The sequence below is a fragment of the Helianthus annuus genome, chromosome 5 (assembly GCF_002127325.2).
Source record: "Helianthus annuus cultivar XRQ/B chromosome 5, HanXRQr2.0-SUNRISE, whole genome shotgun sequence".
In the NCBI taxonomy this organism is placed as follows: domain Eukaryota; kingdom Viridiplantae; phylum Streptophyta; class Magnoliopsida; order Asterales; family Asteraceae; genus Helianthus; species Helianthus annuus.
This window is the reverse complement of record NC_035437.2, coordinates 137765122-137784370: the sequence shown is the minus strand read 5'-3', so window position 1 is coordinate 137784370 and position 19249 is coordinate 137765122. Positions and strand designations below refer to the sequence as shown.

The 19249-nt window shown below is 37.0% G+C and overlaps 2 long non-coding RNA genes and 1 pseudogene across 2 annotated transcripts; all 3 read left to right on the top strand.

The window, feature by feature from the left end:
• Positions 1 to 2643: 2643 nt before the first annotated feature.
• LOC110902929 lies at positions 2644 to 4019 on the top strand (annotated as a pseudogene).
• A 1886-nt stretch (positions 4020 to 5905) lies between these two features.
• On the top strand, positions 5906 to 7566 carry LOC110902928. Its single transcript, XR_002571532.2, has 3 exons — positions 5906 to 5982; positions 6893 to 6958; positions 7400 to 7566. It is a non-coding gene; the product is annotated as an uncharacterized LOC110902928 (long non-coding RNA).
• Positions 7567 to 14102: 6536 nt separating this feature from the next.
• Positions 14103 to 15763, top strand: LOC110902927. The gene is made up of 3 exons (XR_002571531.2): positions 14103 to 14179; positions 15090 to 15155; positions 15597 to 15763. It is a non-coding gene; the product is annotated as an uncharacterized LOC110902927 (long non-coding RNA).
• The last annotated feature ends 3486 nt before the right edge of the window (positions 15764 to 19249 follow it).

The window sequence follows — 19249 nt, the reverse complement described above, 5'->3', positions numbered from 1 at the left end:
TCATATAAAAACTTTTTTTTTAACAGCAAATTTGGATCACTGACGGACTACTGGAGTATCATCGTGCCACCAGCAGAACCACCCGATCATATCCATCTCCACTAGGCAATAATGCCTATACACCAATTCAGGAGGAAACCCAATAAATCTAGGAAAACCCCCTTTGTGGGAATTGAACCCATGACCTAATGGTCATAAGCCTTATCCCACCCCCAATACCACTAGGCTATAATGCCATGGGTATTATCATATAAAAACTAAATGCAATATAAAAAGCTTACTAAATATGTTTTTTGATGTTATCTAATACTAATAAAAGAATACTTATAATGCCACATGGCAATTTCTCATTTAACATCCTTCTAATTAATGCCACATGGCATTTTCATATTTAATTCATTAATAATAAATATATATAATAATTAATATTTAATCCAAATGTATGATAACTCATTAATAATATATAAGAATTAATATCTATTTCTAATTTATGATTAAAAATATACATAAATGATCTAAAATTTTTAAAACCATGATTTTAGTACTTCTAAAAATAAAATAGTTTAAATTACAAAAGAAAAAAAAACAAAAATTATTATCCTTATCGGAGATTATCTATAAAATCAATATATGGGTTTTTATAACATATAAATAAAAGCTAAAAAAGAGTAATTAACCAGAGGACTATCTCGTAACAAGACTAAATTTTATTGAACTCGATTTTAAAATGATAGACGGAGAGAACTTAAGGTTTTGAAGTTTTATAGATGAGATAATATTAAGATTTGTAGCTACATTGATATATGATGTGTTTTCAATTTAATAGAGCTAAGAAATATATTGATTTCATTTTATACCCATTTGTAACATAGTCAATTACCTTTAATAATGAAAAGATTTTATTAATCGTATATAAACCTTAACTTATTTCATAACTTTACAAATACTACTTATTAATTAAATTCGCATAACAATTATTAAGAAAAATATCAAATCTAATTTATGTCATATCAATAAAATAGGCTTTTTACCGAGAAAGAGAAAAAGAACAACTTAAATAATGAATTGTGTAAGCAGAATTGAGGTCTTAGAGATTTAGTTTAAATAAAAGTTATATTTAAAAGATACACAATGCTAAAAATTATTATTATTTATACATTGTTATATGTAACGTAATACATAATTTCATTCATATTAAAAATATATAAATTTGTTTATTCCATGTTTTTCAGTATTCAACCTTTGTAATACACACCTATTATGGTACTTTCAGTATTACTAATTAAGATGGGCCAGTTGTTTTTGTGATAAATTCAAGTTACTTGTGTGAACCATTATATTGTAATAGAAATTCGTTTATATAAAGTTTCGTTACTAATTAACATAGGTGGTTAGTAATATAAAGTTTTTTAAAGATTATATAACTAGGGTAAAGTTCTTGTACAAATAATCTTAACATACTAATCATACAAATCGAAGGAAAACTCAAAAAGACAAGGTGGCATTTTTGTAATTATCAATAACTACCAAAGTTACTCTACAAATATACCTAAAAAAACCTAACCACTCCCCCCACCCCCAAAAAAAACCTAAACCCCCCACCCCCCAAAAACCTAAAAAAAACCTACCCCCCCCCCCAAAAAACCTAAAAAAAAACCTAAACCCCACCCCCACCCCCAAAAACCTAAAAAAACCTAACCCCCCCCCCACCCCCAAAAACCTAAAAAAAACCTAACCCCCCCCCCCCCACCCAAGCTAAAATGCTAAAAACTAAACCCCCTAAAAAACCTAAAAAAATAAAAAAAAAACACACAAATTATTTTATTTTATTTTTTTAACATTTTCTATTAAAAAATCGCTACTTTTAGTAGCAGCAAAAAAAAAAATTTTTTTTTTGCTAACGAAATGTAGCGATTTTTTAATAAAAAATGTTAAAAAAAATTTGTGTTTTTTTAGGTATTTTTGGTTGTAACTTTGATAGTTGGTGGTAATTACAAAAATGCCACCTTGTCTTTTTGGGTTTTCCTTCAATTTGTATGTTTAGTATGTTAAGATTATTTGTATTTGATCTTTTGCCTATATAACTATATCATTTATATTGTAAAAACTCGTGTAATACGCGGGTCTATAAACTAGTCAACTACTGAAATCTTAGCACATATAAATTGCAACGAGATTGCTGCATTCATAATGATACGTTTTAATAGCAATTAAAAAGTTGGAGGTCTGTTTTTAAGATTTCCAAAAATAATGGGTCGCCTTGTAAAACCATCTCCTAAGAAAAAGGTTATAATTGTTGGATTAATACCGACTTAATCAACAATATATATAAATTGAAAAAATTTATCTCCATCGTAGCACATAATCAATTCTTTCATCTACTTTCATTCAACTGAAACCCTAGCAGGTACTTTCATCTTCTACAGTTTTTCGGTTGTATTAAAAAAATCGTTCTTGAATGTTCGTTTCTCAATCATTAGGGTTTACATCACCGCTACTGATCTTTATATATATATATATATATATATATATATATATATATATATATATATATATATATATATATATATATATATATTGCTGAAACATATCAGCAGAAAGTACTTTCTTTGACATGAATAATTTGTGATGTAGAGCTAGATTATATCATGGGGACCGGCGAACTCAGTCTGCTTTTGGTGGGAGAAACAGGTAATGGGAAGAGTGCAACGGGGAATAGCATCCTTGGAAAGAAAACATTCCTATCAAAGGCAAGCGCTGGTGGTGTAACTGCCGCCTCTGAGCTCAGGACAACCATACGAATGGTCTGAGGCTTAATGTGATTGATACTCCTGGTATCTCTACAATTAATTAATCATTGATCTAGCTAATGTCTATTTTTAGATGCTAAATGGCTAGTATAATATTGGCAGGACTGTTTGATGCTTCTATTGATACCAAGTTTATTGAAGAGGAGATTGTTAAATGTATAAGCTTGGTGAAGGACGGTATTCATGCTGTTCTTGTTGTGCTCTCCGTTCGGAATCGGTTTAAAAAAGAGGGAGTTGATGTAATAACTAGGTTGTTCGGGAGCAAAATTAATGATTATATGATTCTGGTTTATACTGGTGGGGATGAACTCGAGGAGAATGGGGAGACTTTGAATGACTTCTTAGAAGACTTGCAACCTGGACCATTAATGGTTTTTTTCTTGTTTTATGTTGACTAATTACTATTTTTACTGTGGGAGTTGACGGTTATTTAACTCTTAAAAACTAATATGTTCAGGAAACCCTTAGCCAGTGTGGGAACAGATGTGTTCTGTTTGATAATCGGACGAAAGATGAAAGGAAGAAAACACAACAAACACAACAACTTCTATCTCTTGTCAACACCATATTGACCAACATGGGCAAACCATACACCCATGAGACTTTAAGGGAACTCAAGGTTTGTTTGAATCACATTATTTTTATTACAATTTTACCTTTTTATTATCTTTTGATTACACATACTATATTATTATCAATACAAATCTAAATCTCCTATTCAAGAATGTTAGTAGCTTGTTATGTTACACTAATTATAATTGGGGAAGAATTGTGATCCATTCCGTTCCATTATGGGGTTTTTATTGTTAAGTGTGGTTTTAGTTAATCGACACATAATAAATTTAGTTTAACTGATGTATGTACAGGTTGAGTCGAGGCGGAAGGAAACAACTACAAGACATGAACTATTTGTCGAAGAAATGGCTCACACTGCTCAAAGGGAATCCAAAGATGAAATCCAAAAGCTCAGAGAGAACCCAAAGGAAGAGGAATGGGTTATTTTATAAAAAAGTTGATGGTTCCCTTCTCCAAAAGAACATGTATTATATTTCCCTTCACAACTGGATAACCTTAACTTTGTTCCAACTCACTCGGAGTGTTTTTTTTAATGGAAGTCTTTCAACCGTGGGATTTAAAATCAAGACCTACCCTTGCCGTATCCAAGTGTTTAAAAGCTTTGGTTTTGTTAATGGACCACCACCCCATTAGTTGGAGTTTTCATTTACCATACAAAATCTAATTTACATTGAAGTTATATGTATGATAATTAGTCCTTTATTTTCATAAGCGTGAATTGTAGGACAATTGTTCGCAAAATAAATAAAATAACAATTTTATTAATCAATATTCTGATTACAATAACTGAAGCAGACCGAAAGAAAATACAATAGAAAAATACAAAGTAAACTAAGAATAAATTACAAAAGAAAATATAAGAACATAAAACAATAATGACTAAGGCATGTGAAGATCACGCTTCACTTAAAACAGATTTCGGGCCACCCAGCCAGTGTTGTAAGAATCGTTAGGCGTTAGTCGGGCGGTGAGGTACCGACTAGCGATTAATCGGGATTAATAGGGATTAATCGGATAGAGATTTTTATATGTAATTTTTAGTTATATATATACACACACACATATATATGTAGTTTTTTAAAGTAGACATGTTTTAACCCCTCATTGATCCATTTTTTAAAGTAATTGGAAGGAATTTTTAAGATTTGGTCGAAATTTGGCCGGCATCTAGCCAAAATTTGGCCAGAATAGGACCGCCTAGCGATTAGTCGGCCATTAATCGGTGAACCTCTGATTTGTGATTAATCGGCGACTAATCGGAGACTAGTCGGGATTTTTACAACCATGCACCCAGGTGAACCCGTCTATTTCCCAGGGTACAACAGCGTGAGCAGATTGTACTTCCGAGATTAGCCTAGCACCTGAAAAATACCTGAAACAAGAGTGCGTAGAGATCCAAAGTTAGGGAATTCGTTTAAAGTTGTGTGTGTTATATGAACCATACGATTTTCAGTGTGAGCTGTCACACAAGAATACATTCATGTAGAAAATTCTAATTATAAATTCACAAAGGATTTATCTCTCCACCTATGTAGGACAAACTCAATTTCCCACATATTTATGGTTCCAACACACAAACTTAATGCTCAATATCTCTCATTCATCTTGGCTTAATTATTAAATAATCATCATATTAACTCATAATATAATATTATTTATAAAATTTTCAATAATCCCCCACATGGATGGAGATCGTCCCATACACTCATGTAACGCCCGGCTATTTTCGTACTTTCCATTTATAGCAAGTCTTGTTCGTATTTCTATTTTTGGAAGCTTATTCCTTTTGTACCTCGTATTTCGTTTCAAACCGTTGTAAATCTGGGACTTCGATCGTAATGAAATTGATCTTTTGTTTATACATGCTTATACATTGATATGTGCATTCGTTTGATACTTTGGTCATAATGAAATTCTATTTTTTTATACATGCTTATACGTGTTGCAATACTCGGGTTATACGTTACCAATCTCAAATACATACGCTTAACCGATACCTGACCTACTGGTACTCATAACTTATACATTCTTGTTTAATAATAATAATAATAATAATAATAATAATAATAATAATAAAATAACAATAGTATATTATTATGACGTAAGTTGCATGATAAAAAAAAATAATAATAAATAATAAAAAAATATATAAGAATAATAAATGGCAGAATCATCTACCAAAATGATGGGTTTTGTTTATTGTTTAGTTTAAATATACTTTTCCATCCTTTTGATTTAAATGAATAGTTAGGTAATTAATTATCTAACACCACTTAAATAAAATATATTAGATGATTTAAGTTGCAACTTGATGAAAAAAATATAGAAATGTGGTTGGCTGTCAACAGCCTTTACGGCCACAGCTATTTACGGCCACAACTATATGTTAGTGTTTTTTTGTTTTTTTGTTTTTTTTGTTGTTTAAACCCCCAACTAATCATATTAATTGCCAACTAACCTTAACCCTAATCCTTCCCTATAAATACCCACCTTCTCCAAGCACTTAGACACTTTCAACACTCTCTAATCTCTACAAAATCACTCTCAAAGTTCTTGCAATTCAGAAATTCGGACAGATTCATACCTCCTTACAAAAGTGAGCATAACTTGCTCAAAACTCAACCAAATCACTTGATTCTTCTTTCTAAATGCTTGGATAATCTTTGGGCTTGATTCCTTGATCTCTCCTTGGAGAAATCAGACCTGGAAATACCCTAAAAGTGTCCATAAACTTTCTGTTGTGTTTTTAAAAACTTTCTAAACTCTTGTTTACTTCAAACAAACTTGTGTTCTTATGCTTCTAGTCTCTTGTATGATTAGTAAAGCCAAACCAAGGTTGTTTTACACTTAATAGGAGTGTCTAAACACTCTAAACTTTCTGTTTTAATCGAGTTCTTAGCTCATAAGTGGTGTCAAGTCTTGAACTTGAAGATGGTGTGACTACTTGGCTAGCCTAGGCTAACCTACATACATGTCCACACACCACTTGATGTTTTGCTTAGTTAGTTGTATTATTTCTTGTACATATCTATGAGGTTCCTAAAGAGAAGATTCGTCTTCCTACCTCCTACATGACCACATGTTAATAAATCATTCGAGGTACCAAAGTGGAGGGTTTCACCTCCCACCTCCTACTTGACTTATATGACACCAAGAGGTACCAAAGTGGAAGGTCCAACCTCCCGCCTCCTACATGACTAAGTAAATTATTATGTATATTATAACTATGATAAACCTTAAAACCGAACCCTTGGTAGTGATTATATAAATCCCCTATCAAGCTAATAAGTTTATCACTATGTGTGTAGTTCCTTGTCACGATTCTAATAGGTCTTGAACCTATGAAATCACATAAAAATCCTTAGGGATTACTATAGTGTCAAGACAAGTGCTAATACCATAGTGAATATTTTCATAATATTTACTTTTTCATTCTTTGAATCTTAAAGTCCGAATATCCCATCTTTCTTCCAAATTACTCATACACCTTGACCTTCCTCTTGTAGGATAACTTGGTGTTCCCCCCATCAAATCAACTCTTCACGGATTCAAGTGGGAAAGCTTGCAAAACCGTGAGTACACTCGACCCATTTACATTTTAAACCACTTTTGGGTTGTAACATGTTACCATACAAAATTACACTTACACACACATAAACATGCTTTATGAACTCAATCCGTTATACATGCTACTTGTTATGCTAGATAATACATGCTTTATGCCATTACTATGTTATACCCTCGCTTAACAATTATAGCGCTATAGGAGTAGCACACCACCCGACGGGGGTTTGTTAGGTCAATATACTATACGGTCTTGTTACTTTTGTGACAAGGGATGCTAAATACTAGTGGACACTTTGGGTTTAAATGTAATGTTATGCATGCTAATTACCTCGCTTACAAATTGCCATGTGGATTTGAGTAAAATGTTTTTATACTTATGCTATGCTATTTAAACCTTGTGTACTCGCCTTTGCTTTTGCATTGAATTTTATTTTAACATGTTACAGGTTGATGATGATGATGCCATGAAAATGAAGTAGCAATGATGCCTAGATACACATATAGACGTTAGGTTTAAATGTTGTATCAAATTTTGATTATGTTGCTACGAATTTCTTTTGAACTTGTTATTTGGATTTCCTTGTATGTTTGACTATTTATCTATGAAATGAAATCGGTTTATTAAATATTGTCACAAATAGCGTTATGATGTCTCTAGCAATCTTCACACTTCGTCTCATCCCGATGTTTCCGCCATTGGTTGGGGTGTGACAGATTGGTATCAGAGCCATAACTATAGGGAATTAGGAAAATTGCCATGCTTTTGCCCTAATCTATAGTCCTAGGAATTTTGTCTCTTATTTGTTGTTTAAAACTTTTGTACTCTACCATGCATGCTTCCTAGCTACACTTCTTGTTATTAAATTTATGCGCCTTTCCTAAGGCTAACACGAATACACTTATGCTATTTTATACTCTTGTAACATCAACGAGACAACTTTACCAAAATAGGCGTGAAACCCACAATTTGGTAAACGACTCTCACTCTACCTTTAATCTATTTTGCACGAAATTCACCATTAAGCTAGGAGTGACATCCACAACTTAATGGTAATTTCCATTTCAACTCTAGTGGACCCTTGTCAAAGTGTCAAAATTTTATCTTTGGCCGACAAGTGCCAACCACATTTAGGGTACGAGATCGTCAAGTTAGGGGTGAAACCCGCATCTTGTCGATTAAGTCCCATTCCTTGATTTTTATTCTCGCCAAAGTCCCGAATGTTCCAATCATTTAGAGATGTGTAGTAACCGGAAGGGTAAGATACCGTTAATCGCTTCTCGACGAGAGTATCTTACTTATAGGCCAAAGCACAATATCTCTAAATCGAAAGGACTTTCGACCCACTTTGGAATTGTCGACGTTTCTCTACCCGAAACAATCCTATGTTTTATTGAGCCTCTCTTTTATGTATCTCAATTTATATGTGATTTTATACTTGAACGTTCATTCATTTCGAACTGTCGTTTTAATCATTTCGCACGTTACCGAAATCACAAACAATAATAATTCTCGTGAACAAACTAAATTTATACCCTCTTTACGCAACTCATGTGTTATACTTGTTGAATGCATGTGGAAATTTATGCTCTATGTGAACTTTACTTGATACATGAACATTTACTTGCTTTTACATACACAAACCTTATTTTCAACTAATGATCAAGTCTCATCCTTTCCTTCTCTTTTTTCAATCTTTTAGATGTCGTCTAGTTCCTCCAAGAGACGCAAGTCAAAGAAGGGTTCGACTTCCACCGCCATGTCTCAAAAAGATTGCATGAAATTTATGGCCAAGCAATTTGCTAAAGTCCTACCCGACATCGTTAGCAAGATTCAAACCGATTCACCACATGGCTCTGTTGACTCAAAGGCAGACAAACCCAAACCGACCTTCCAGTTTAAGCAATTCATGGCTTGTAAACCCTTAGAATTTACTGGCAAGAATGGCGCTACCGCCATGATGAACTGGTTTGATGCCATCGAGCTTACTTTCTTGCAAAGTGGTTGCCCTGACGAACTAAGAACCTTGAATGCAACTGGGGTGTTTCGTGAAAAGGCACTCGAGTGGTGGACGACTGAACGTAACAAAAGAGGAAACGAGGTCGCACATGCTATGCCGTGGGACGATCTCAAACAGCTTATGAAAGACCACTTCTGTCCCCCTCATGAACTCCAAAAATTGGAGAACGAATTTTGGAACCTTACTCAGAAGGGGAGTGACATGGATGGCCTGATTACGCGCTTTAAACAACTCAGTGTTCTTTGCCCTGGACAAGTTGAGACCGTTCCTAAGACCATAGCCAAATTCGTTCGTTGTGTTGCACCTTCCCTGACAAACCACCTTGCCTCTGCCAATCCCCAAACCATTGAAGATGCCTTTCGTATAGCCACTGAACTTAACAACAACTGCGTTCTTCATGGAACCTTTGACAAGGTTTCAACAAAGAGTGCACGCCAAGCTACAATTGACTCTTCTGATGAGCCCAAACCCTCCCAACCGTCTAAGAAAAACCAAGGCAAGAAGCGGAAGGCTTCGAGCCAAAATTGTGCGGTCGTCACTCCGCCAAACCCACAACCTTTACAAACCGTACCAGCCGCTAATCCCACAACCTTTGGACCACAAGGAAACTACGTTGGGTCGTGGCCTAAATGCAACCAATGCTTTTACCATCATCCTACTGGCACCCCCTGTCGCAAATGCTTCACCTGTAACAGACTAGGGCATTTTGCCAACCGTTGTCGCAACAACCTGAAGCCCGATCAAAACCAGGCTATGGTAGCTCAACACCCTGCTCCCAATCAACCTCAGAACCAAACCGTTCGTGTGCGAGCATGTTATAAGTGTGGTGATGTCAACCACATGGCAGATGTCTGTCCTCAACGAAAACAAACACAGCAACCACAACAACCACAGCAGCAACAACAGGCTCAACAACCCGCTCGAGGCCGAGCCTTTCTTCTCACTACTGCTCAAGCTCAAAACGCGAATGATGTCATTACTGGTACGTTCCTTGTGAACCATATTTATGCTTCTTGTCTATTTGATACTGGCGCCGATAAAAGTTTTGTGTCGTTAGAATTCGAGTCCTTGCTCAAGTGTAAACGCTCTAAGTTGCCAAAATCTTTCGCTGTCGAGGTCGCTAATGGTAAAACCGTCACTGTCGATTCCGTTCTCTCCAATTGTTCCTTGATTCTCAACGATCATACGTTTTCGATCAACCTTATACCTATGCAAATGGGTAGCTTTGACATCATAGTAGGCATGGACTGGCTTAGGCGAGTTCGTGCTGAAGTTGTTTGTTCTGAAAAGTTTATCCGCCTTCCTCTTCCAAACGGTGATTCCCTACACGTCTATGGTGAAACGCCTTCTCAAGGCCTTAAGCTTATGTCGTGTATCAAAGCAAACAAGTGCTTACGCAAGGGTACCTTCGCCTTTCTCGCCCACATTGTGGAAAAGAAGGACAAAGGCCCAAGCATAAGCGACGTTCCTGTTGTACGCGACTTTCCGGATGTATTTCCCGACGATCTTCCTGGTCCGCCTCCTGCTCGTTCTGTCGATTTTCGCATCGATTTAGTGCCTGGTGCTACACCTGTCGCTAAGTCCCCCTATCGTTTAGCACCCTCTGAGATGCAAGAGCTCTCGAGTCAACTTCAAGAGCTTCTTGACAAAGGCTTTATACGCCCTAGTACTTCTCCTTGGGGCGCTCCCGTTTTGTTTGTCAAAAAGAAAGATGGATCATTTCGTATGTGTATCGACTATCGTGAGCTCAACAAGCTTACTATCAAAAACCGATACCCTCTTCCTCGCATTGATGACCTCTTCGATCAATTGCAAGGCGCGACCTGCTTTTCAAAGATCGATCTTCGTTCTGGGTATCATCAACTTCGAGTACTCGAAGAAGATGTACCTAAAACCGCTTTCCGCACGCGTTATGGTCATTACGAGTTCGTGGTTATGCCCTTTGGTTTGACCAACGCACCTGCTGTTTTCATGGATTTAATGAACCGCGTGTGCAAAGCATACTTGGACCGTTTTGTGATCGTCTTCATCGATGATATTCTCATCTATTCCAAGACGCAAGAAGAGCATAAGCGACACTTGCACCTTATCCTTGAACTCCTTCGTACTGAACGTCTATACGCCAAATTCTCCAAGTGTGAATTTTGGCTAAAAGAGGTTCAATTTCTTGGTCATACTGTCAACGAACTTGGAATTCACGTTGACCCCGCTAAAATCGAAGCTGTGAAGAATTGGATCGCACCTAAATCCCCATCTGAAATCCGTTCGTTTCTTGGTCTTGCTGGTTACTATCGTCGTTTTATCTCCAACTTTTCAAAAATCGCTGTTCCTTTGACCTCCTTGACTCAAAAAGAGAGACCTTTTGTTTGGGGTCCCGAACAAGAGGAGTCTTTTCAAACGCTCAAGGACATGCTATGCAATGCTCCTATCCTAACGCTTCCTGATGGTAACAATGATTTTGTCGTGTATTGCGACGCTTCAAACCTCGGCCTTGGTTGTGTCCTTATGCAACGTGACAAGGTTATCGCTTACGCATCGAGACAACTCAAAATTCATGAGAAAAACTATACTACCCACGACCTTGAACTTGGTGCAGTCGTTTTTGCATTGAAGATTTGGCGACACTACCTTTATGGTACTAAATGTGTGGTCTTCACCGACCATAAGAGCCTTCAACACATCTTCAACCAAAAGGAACTAAACATGCGTCAACGTCGTTGGGTGGAATTGTTAAACGACTACGATTGCGAAATCAAATACCACCCAGGTAAAGCGAATGTAGTAGCCGACGCTCTTAGTCGTAAAACTCATGTCAAAAGTATCCGTTGTTTCCAACTCGTCCACGATCTTCAAAATCGCATACGTAACGCTCAGTATACGTCCGTTAATGAGGGTAACCTCTACAACGAGATGCAATGTGGTGCTGAAAATAGTCTCGTGTCCAAATCTGATGGCATTTTATACTATCTCAATCGCATCTGGATTCCCAACCGTGATGATCTTCGCAAATTCCTGATGAAGGAGGCCCATAACACGAAGTATTCTATTCACCCTGGTGCCGACAAGATGTACCATGATATGCGTACATCCTATTGGTGGCCTGGAATGAAGAAGGATATAGCCACCTTCGTCTCAAAATGTCTCACATGTTCCAAAGTGAAAGCTGAACATCAACGTCCCTCTGGCTTACTCAAACAACCAAGAATTCCTATCTGGAAATGGGAGAGCATTGCCATGGATTTTATCACTAAGCTTCCTCGCACTACTGCTGGTCATGACAGCATTTGGGTAATCGTTGATCGATTGACCAAGTCAGCTCACTTCCTCCCTATTCGTGAAGATTTCAAAGTCGAGAAATTGGCTAAGGTCTACATGAAGGAGATAATCTGTCGTCATGGTATTCCCATCGACATCATTTCTGATCGTGATGCTCGTTTTACGTCTCGTCTCTGGCAAACTTTTCAATCTGCTATGGGTACTAAACTCAACCTTAGCACTGCCTTCCATCCTCAGACTGACGGTCAAACCGAGCGTACTATCCAAACCTTAGAGGATATGCTTCGTTCATGCGTAATAGATTTTGGTGGCAACTGGGATTCACACTTGCCCTTGGTCGAATTCTCGTACAATAACAGTTATCACGCGAGTATTCAAATGGCACCTTTCGAAGCATTGTATGGTCGCAAGTGCCGTTCGCCTATTTGTTGGCACGAGATTGGTCAAGCCCAAATCACCGGTCCCGAGCTTATACAAGAGACGACGGACAAGATTTTACAGGTTCGAGACAACTTATTGAAAGCCAGGAGCCGACAAAAGAGTTACGCTGACAAAGGACGCAAACCTATGGAATTCGAGACAGGTGACTTCGTGCTTCTCAAGGTATCCCCTTGGAAGGGCGTGGTTCGATTTGGCAAGAAAGGGAAACTCGCACCTCGCTACGTTGGTCCTTTCAAAATTCTCGAGAGGATTGGCGAGGTTGCGTATAGACTAGACCTGCCCGAAGAACTCAGCAACGTACACCCCGTCTTCCACGTGTCCAACTTAAAGAAATGTCTAGCTGACGAAGGACTCCACGTTCCTTTCGAAGACTTGCAAGTCAACGAAACGCTTCACTTCGTGGAAAAACCGGTCGAAATCATGGACCAAGGAACCAAGCAACTGAGGCGCAGTCGAATTCCTATTGTTAAAGTTCGATGGGAAGGAAAACGTGGCGCTGAATTTACTTGGGAGCTCGAAAGTGAAATGAAGTCGAAATATCCTCATCTCTTCCCTACGTCTTCCTAAATTTCGGGACGAAATTTCCTAAAGGAGGGGAGACTGTAACGCCCGGCTATTTTCGTACTTTCCATTTATAGCAAGTCTTGTTCGTATTTCTATTTTTGGAAGCTTATTCCTTTTGTACCTCGTATTTCGTTTCAAACCGTTGTAAATCTGGGACTTCGATCGTAATGAAATTGATCTTTTGTTTATACATGCTTATACATTGATATGTGCATTCGTTTGATACTTTGGTCATAATGAAATTCTATTTTTTTATACATGCTTATACGTGTTGCAATACTCGGGTTATACGTTACCAATCTCAAATACATACGCTTAACCGATACCTGACCTACTGGTACTCATAACTTATACATTCTTGTTTAATAATAATAATAATAATAATAATAATAATAATAATAATAATAAAATAACAATAGTATATTATTATGACGTAAGTTGCATGATAAAAAAAATAATAATAAATAATAAAAAAATATATAAGAATAATAAATGGCAGAATCATCTACCAAAATGATGGGTTTTGTTTATTGTTTAGTTTAAATATACTTTTCCATCCTTTTGATTTAAATGAATAGTTAGGTAATTAATTATCTAACACCACTTAAATAAAATATATTAGATGATTTAAGTTGCAACTTGATGAAAAAAATATAGAAATGTGGTTGGCTGTCAACAGCCTTTACGGCCACAGCTATTTACGGCCACAACTATATGTTAGTGTTTTTTTGTTTTTTTGTTTTTTTTGTTGTTTAAACCCCCAACTAATCATATTAATTGCCAACTAACCTTAACCCTAATCCTTCCCTATAAATACCCACCTTCTCCAAGCACTTAGACACTTTCAACACTCTCTAATCTCTACAAAATCACTCTCAAAGTTCTTGCAATTCAGAAATTCGGACAGATTCATACCTCCTTACAAAAGTGAGCATAACTTGCTCAAAACTCAACCAAATCACTTGATTCTTCTTTCTAAATGCTTGGATAATCTTTGGGCTTGATTCCTTGATCTCTCCTTGGAGAAATCAGACCTGGAAATACCCTAAAAGTGTCCATAAACTTTCTGTTGTGTTTTTAAAAACTTTCTAAACTCTTGTTTACTTCAAACAAACTTGTGTTCTTATGCTTCTAGTCTCTTGTATGATTAGTAAAGCCAAACCAAGGTTGTTTTACACTTAATAGGAGTGTCTAAACACTCTAAACTTTCTGTTTTAATCGAGTTCTTAGCTCATAAGTGGTGTCAAGTCTTGAACTTGAAGATGGTGTGACTACTTGGCTAGCCTAGGCTAACCTACATACATGTCCACACACCACTTGATGTTTTGCTTAGTTAGTTGTATTATTTCTTGTACATATCTATGAGGTTCCTAAAGAGAAGATTCGTCTTCCTACCTCCTACATGACCACATGTTAATAAATCATTCGAGGTACCAAAGTGGAGGGTTTCACCTCCCACCTCCTACTTGACTTATATGACACCAAGAGGTACCAAAGTGGAAGGTCCAACCTCCCGCCTCCTACATGACTAAGTAAATTATTATGTATATTATAACTATGATAAACCTTAAAACCGAACCCTTGGTAGTGATTATATAAATCCCCTATCAAGCTAATAAGTTTATCACTATGTGTGTAGTTCCTTGTCACGATTCTAATAGGTCTTGAACCTATGAAATCACATAAAAATCCTTAGGGATTACTATAGTGTCAAGACAAGTGCTAATACCATAGTGAATATTTTCATAATATTTACTTTTTCATTCTTTGAATCTTAAAGTCCGAATATCCCATCTTTCTTCCAAATTACTCATACACCTTGACCTTCCTCTTGTAGGATAACTTGGTGTTCCCCCCATCAAATCAACTCTTCACGGATTCAAGTGGGAAAGCTTGCAAAACCGTGAGTACACTCGACCCATTTACATTTTAAACCACTTTTGGGTTGTAACATGTTACCATACAAAATTACACTTACACACACATAAACATGCTTTATGAACTCAATCCGTTATACATGCTACTTGTTATGCTAGATAATACATGCTTTATGCCATTACTATGTTATACCCTCGCTTAACAATTATAGCGCTATAGGAGTAGCACACCACCCGACGGGGGTTTGTTAGGTCAATATACTATACGGTCTTGTTACTTTTGTGACAAGGGATGCTAAATACTAGTGGACACTTTGGGTTTAAATGTAATGTTATGCATGCTAATTACCTCGCTTACAAATTGCCATGTGGATTTGAGTAAAATGTTTTTATACTTATGCTATGCTATTTAAACCTTGTGTACTCGCCTTTGCTTTTGCATTGAATTTTATTTTAACATGTTACAGGTTGATGATGATGATGCCATGAAAATGAAGTAGCAATGATGCCTAGATACACATATAGACGTTAGGTTTAAATGTTGTATCAAATTTTGATTATGTTGCTACGAATTTCTTTTGAACTTGTTATTTGGATTTCCTTGTATGTTTGACTATTTATCTATGAAATGAAATCGGTTTATTAAATATTGTCACAAATAGCGTTATGATGTCTCTAGCAATCTTCACACTTCGTCTCATCCCGATGTTTCCGCCATTGGTTGGGGTGTGACAACTCATGTGTCACGATAAGATTTCAGCGGTTAAGTAATGCAGGATAGGTAGATTTCCCTTTGAACCTTCCTTTGTGACATATACTTAGTCTCTTAGCGGTTAGTAGACGCGATGTCCTTGAACCAACCCCTTTTTACGTAGACATTATTACACATCACACATTACTCTTCCTGGTCTGGCTAACCCCTCATAGTTGTGTCCGTTATGGTCATGTAACACCATCTTGGTTCTGCGAGAGCTCTAGGAATTGTGCCCCCAATTCCATTCGAAGCGACCCCACTTCTCTCTAACATAGGTGATTTACAAATCATTAAAAGCCACATACTTAACCTCTCTTGATATCACTTATTTTAAGTAGGAATGGACTAGGAAGTTTGTAACTCCCTTTGTACGTTGAGGAACTCCCCCACAGTGACCTCAGTTTGTACAGTTAGGTGGTCCTATTGAACCTAGATCATGGGATCTCCAATCTTCTAGGATAGCTTTTCTGTTGTACAAACTTACTCCAAGGGCTTTAGTCCCATTCCCATCGACGACTTATGTACTACCTCTCTGCTTAAGCCTTTTGTAAGCGGATCCGCAATGTTATCCTTTGACCTTACTTAGAGCAAATATTACCATGGATTTTGTTATCATAAAATTTGTTGGTGCATCAAAATTCTTTTAGTTTGTAGAAGGAAAAGCAACATCCCGGGTGTATTTAAGTCTCTTAGTCTATCCATGTGAGTTCACGTTACATATTGTTTGTTTTGCGTCTTCAAGACATGTGGATTATTGTTCCACTTAATGACTTTAATTAACAAATCTGCAGTAATTTGTTTGCAGGAGGTAAAGTTGATATATAAAACAAGAAAACTTGATTAGCAACAAACCAAGAGGTTAGTTATGTTTTGTAGGTCCGGCTAGGGGAGGATCTAGTCGCCTAATCCTTGTGTACAAACCACCACGGTTGTGCGGAATCCAACCGAGATAGCAAACCGAGAAAGAACACGACAAAGATAATATAAACACGAGATTCAACGATTAACACCAATGTATTAATACTATGAAAGTCAGTTACAGCACAAGGTTTACAAATGTTTCTGTAAACTCTCTCAAACTCTCTCGTGTGTGTGTTCTGTGCTCTCTGTGTTCTCTTTATGTCCCTAACTAGTTCTGTGTTGAGACTGTCTATTTATAGCACCAGCCCCACGAAACGGAATCAGGTCACGGCGAAACACAAAAGCAACGACGAAACAAAAGGTCAGCGACGAAAGGGAATCATAGGCGACGAAACAGTTCTGTTTCGTCATCATCCCATCTCTTTCGCCGAAAGGGACTTGGGCCCAAAGGTTTAGGCCCATCAGATGTGTTTCGCCAACTTGTTATAAGCCCAAGTGTTTGATTCACCGATCTTGTTTAGCCCAAGGACCAAGTCATGGTCCTTGAAGTCTTGGCCTGCTTTTGATCTTCTTGCACACGACGGAGGAATGTCGTTGCTCAAGCCGAGTCGCGTCAAGTCGAGTCGCGTCCACATATCATGTATCAACAAACTCCCCCTTGGACGCTACTCGCGAGATTCGCCTTTGATGTCTTCTATATCGGAGGATCTTCAAAGTCTTCACGTCTTGAAAGCAGAAAGTGTATCAACAAACTCCCCGTTTAATGTAGGAAGTGTGTTGACAAACTCCCCCTTATCATAAGCTCCCCCTTGAGTTATGCTTGTGAATGACTTGATCTTCAGTACTTGAGATCCTTGTGGTGTTGATGATGGTCAGCGGCTACTCGATCATTGTTATCTTTTGAGTGCCTTCACGTCGTGTCTTCATTCCGAAGCTTGTCATCGACCATGTTCTCCTTGCCTTTAGAATCTGCACATGCAAGAAATCTAAACGCGTAATGAGAACAACTGCTTGGAATATAGTTAGTATAAACAAACGACACACGTATGACCATATCACAATCAACTATCGTCCGACTGTTTGAAAGTTTAACAAATTTGTCAATTTTAGTTTTTAACTTTCAAAACTTGCAAATTTTGACCGTTTATGAAGATTTAGTCGATTTGGTTTTCGTTAAGGTTTCAGGTAACGAAGACTCGAGCTCCAACATCGTACAATCGAAAATAAGACAGAAATAAAATCTTTTTGGCTTTTATAAAGTTTATATTAAAACACACCTAAAATCTTTTTGGTATTTTGAATATTTGAAATGTAAAGACTGAAAGCAGTAAATAAATATTTACAGACATTCTTTTTGCGAGTTTCAAGGGTAAGAGAATCATATCAGTGTACGGTCACGCCAAAACGCTCTTGTTGTTCAATTAGTTAACATTTAGATAAGCATCCTATAACAATTATCGGTATTGTAGTCCACTTAAGCTCAACTTATCAAATGTAATCATGGCGAGGGGATACGTTAAGGTATAATTTATACTTACCGACCGGTGTTCATCCACATCACGACACATTCCCGTATCAAGGTATGCACGAGGGTTCATCTTACCGGTGAGTATACCGATTATCATCTGTTTGACCGTATATGATGTGAGATTCTCACTTATTTTGATTTGAAAACAAGCCCTATGTGATAGAATCACTTATTGATGAGGAACTTGATTTTCATATGCATGAGGGCACAGGAGCAAGTCCGTGAACAGGTCAGTACTTTCGTACAGCAGAGAGACGAACTTGACTCCCGGATAAATGTGATATTTTATCACTTATTTGTTTGGACATGTGATTGTTTATCACTTATTGAGGTCGAATGCAAAATGTACACGTATGTATAGTATCATGGAAGATCTAGACTTGCGTCCCCGTTATTTCTCGGTAAAAGATACAACCATGATACCCAGATGATAAGCAGCATAAAGACCAAATATCTCAGAACCTCGGCAATCTATCAAACGAAATTTCGGTACTAAGACCATATGCCAATGAATGGTTCCCACCTGGTCTTTAGTCGGTTTTGGTTTATATCACCCTGCACACTTTAAAATGATTGTGAGCCTACCGATACAACTTATATAGAGCTGCTTATCATTTTTCAGTTTAGGTTTAAAGAGGTTTGGATAGACCACTGATGTACTATCATTTTCTCTTTTGCTCGCCAGGAAACTCATTTTTGCTTTTCTATTGTTTTTGTGTTTTTGAAATTTTTCGATGTTTTTGGATTTTCAAATTTTGGATTTACTCCCCCTAAAATCAACAAACTAAGATAAATTTAAAAACACAAAGATATTTACAAAAATGATTTTCTGATGTTGGTTTTACTCTTGCTTGACCTTAATGCCGTTTACCAATAATAAAAAGTCAAATCTTGATTTGTCAAATGCTTTGGTAAAAAGGTCGGCACGTTGGTCATCGGTGTGGACCAACAACATCGATTACCCTTTTATCAAAGTA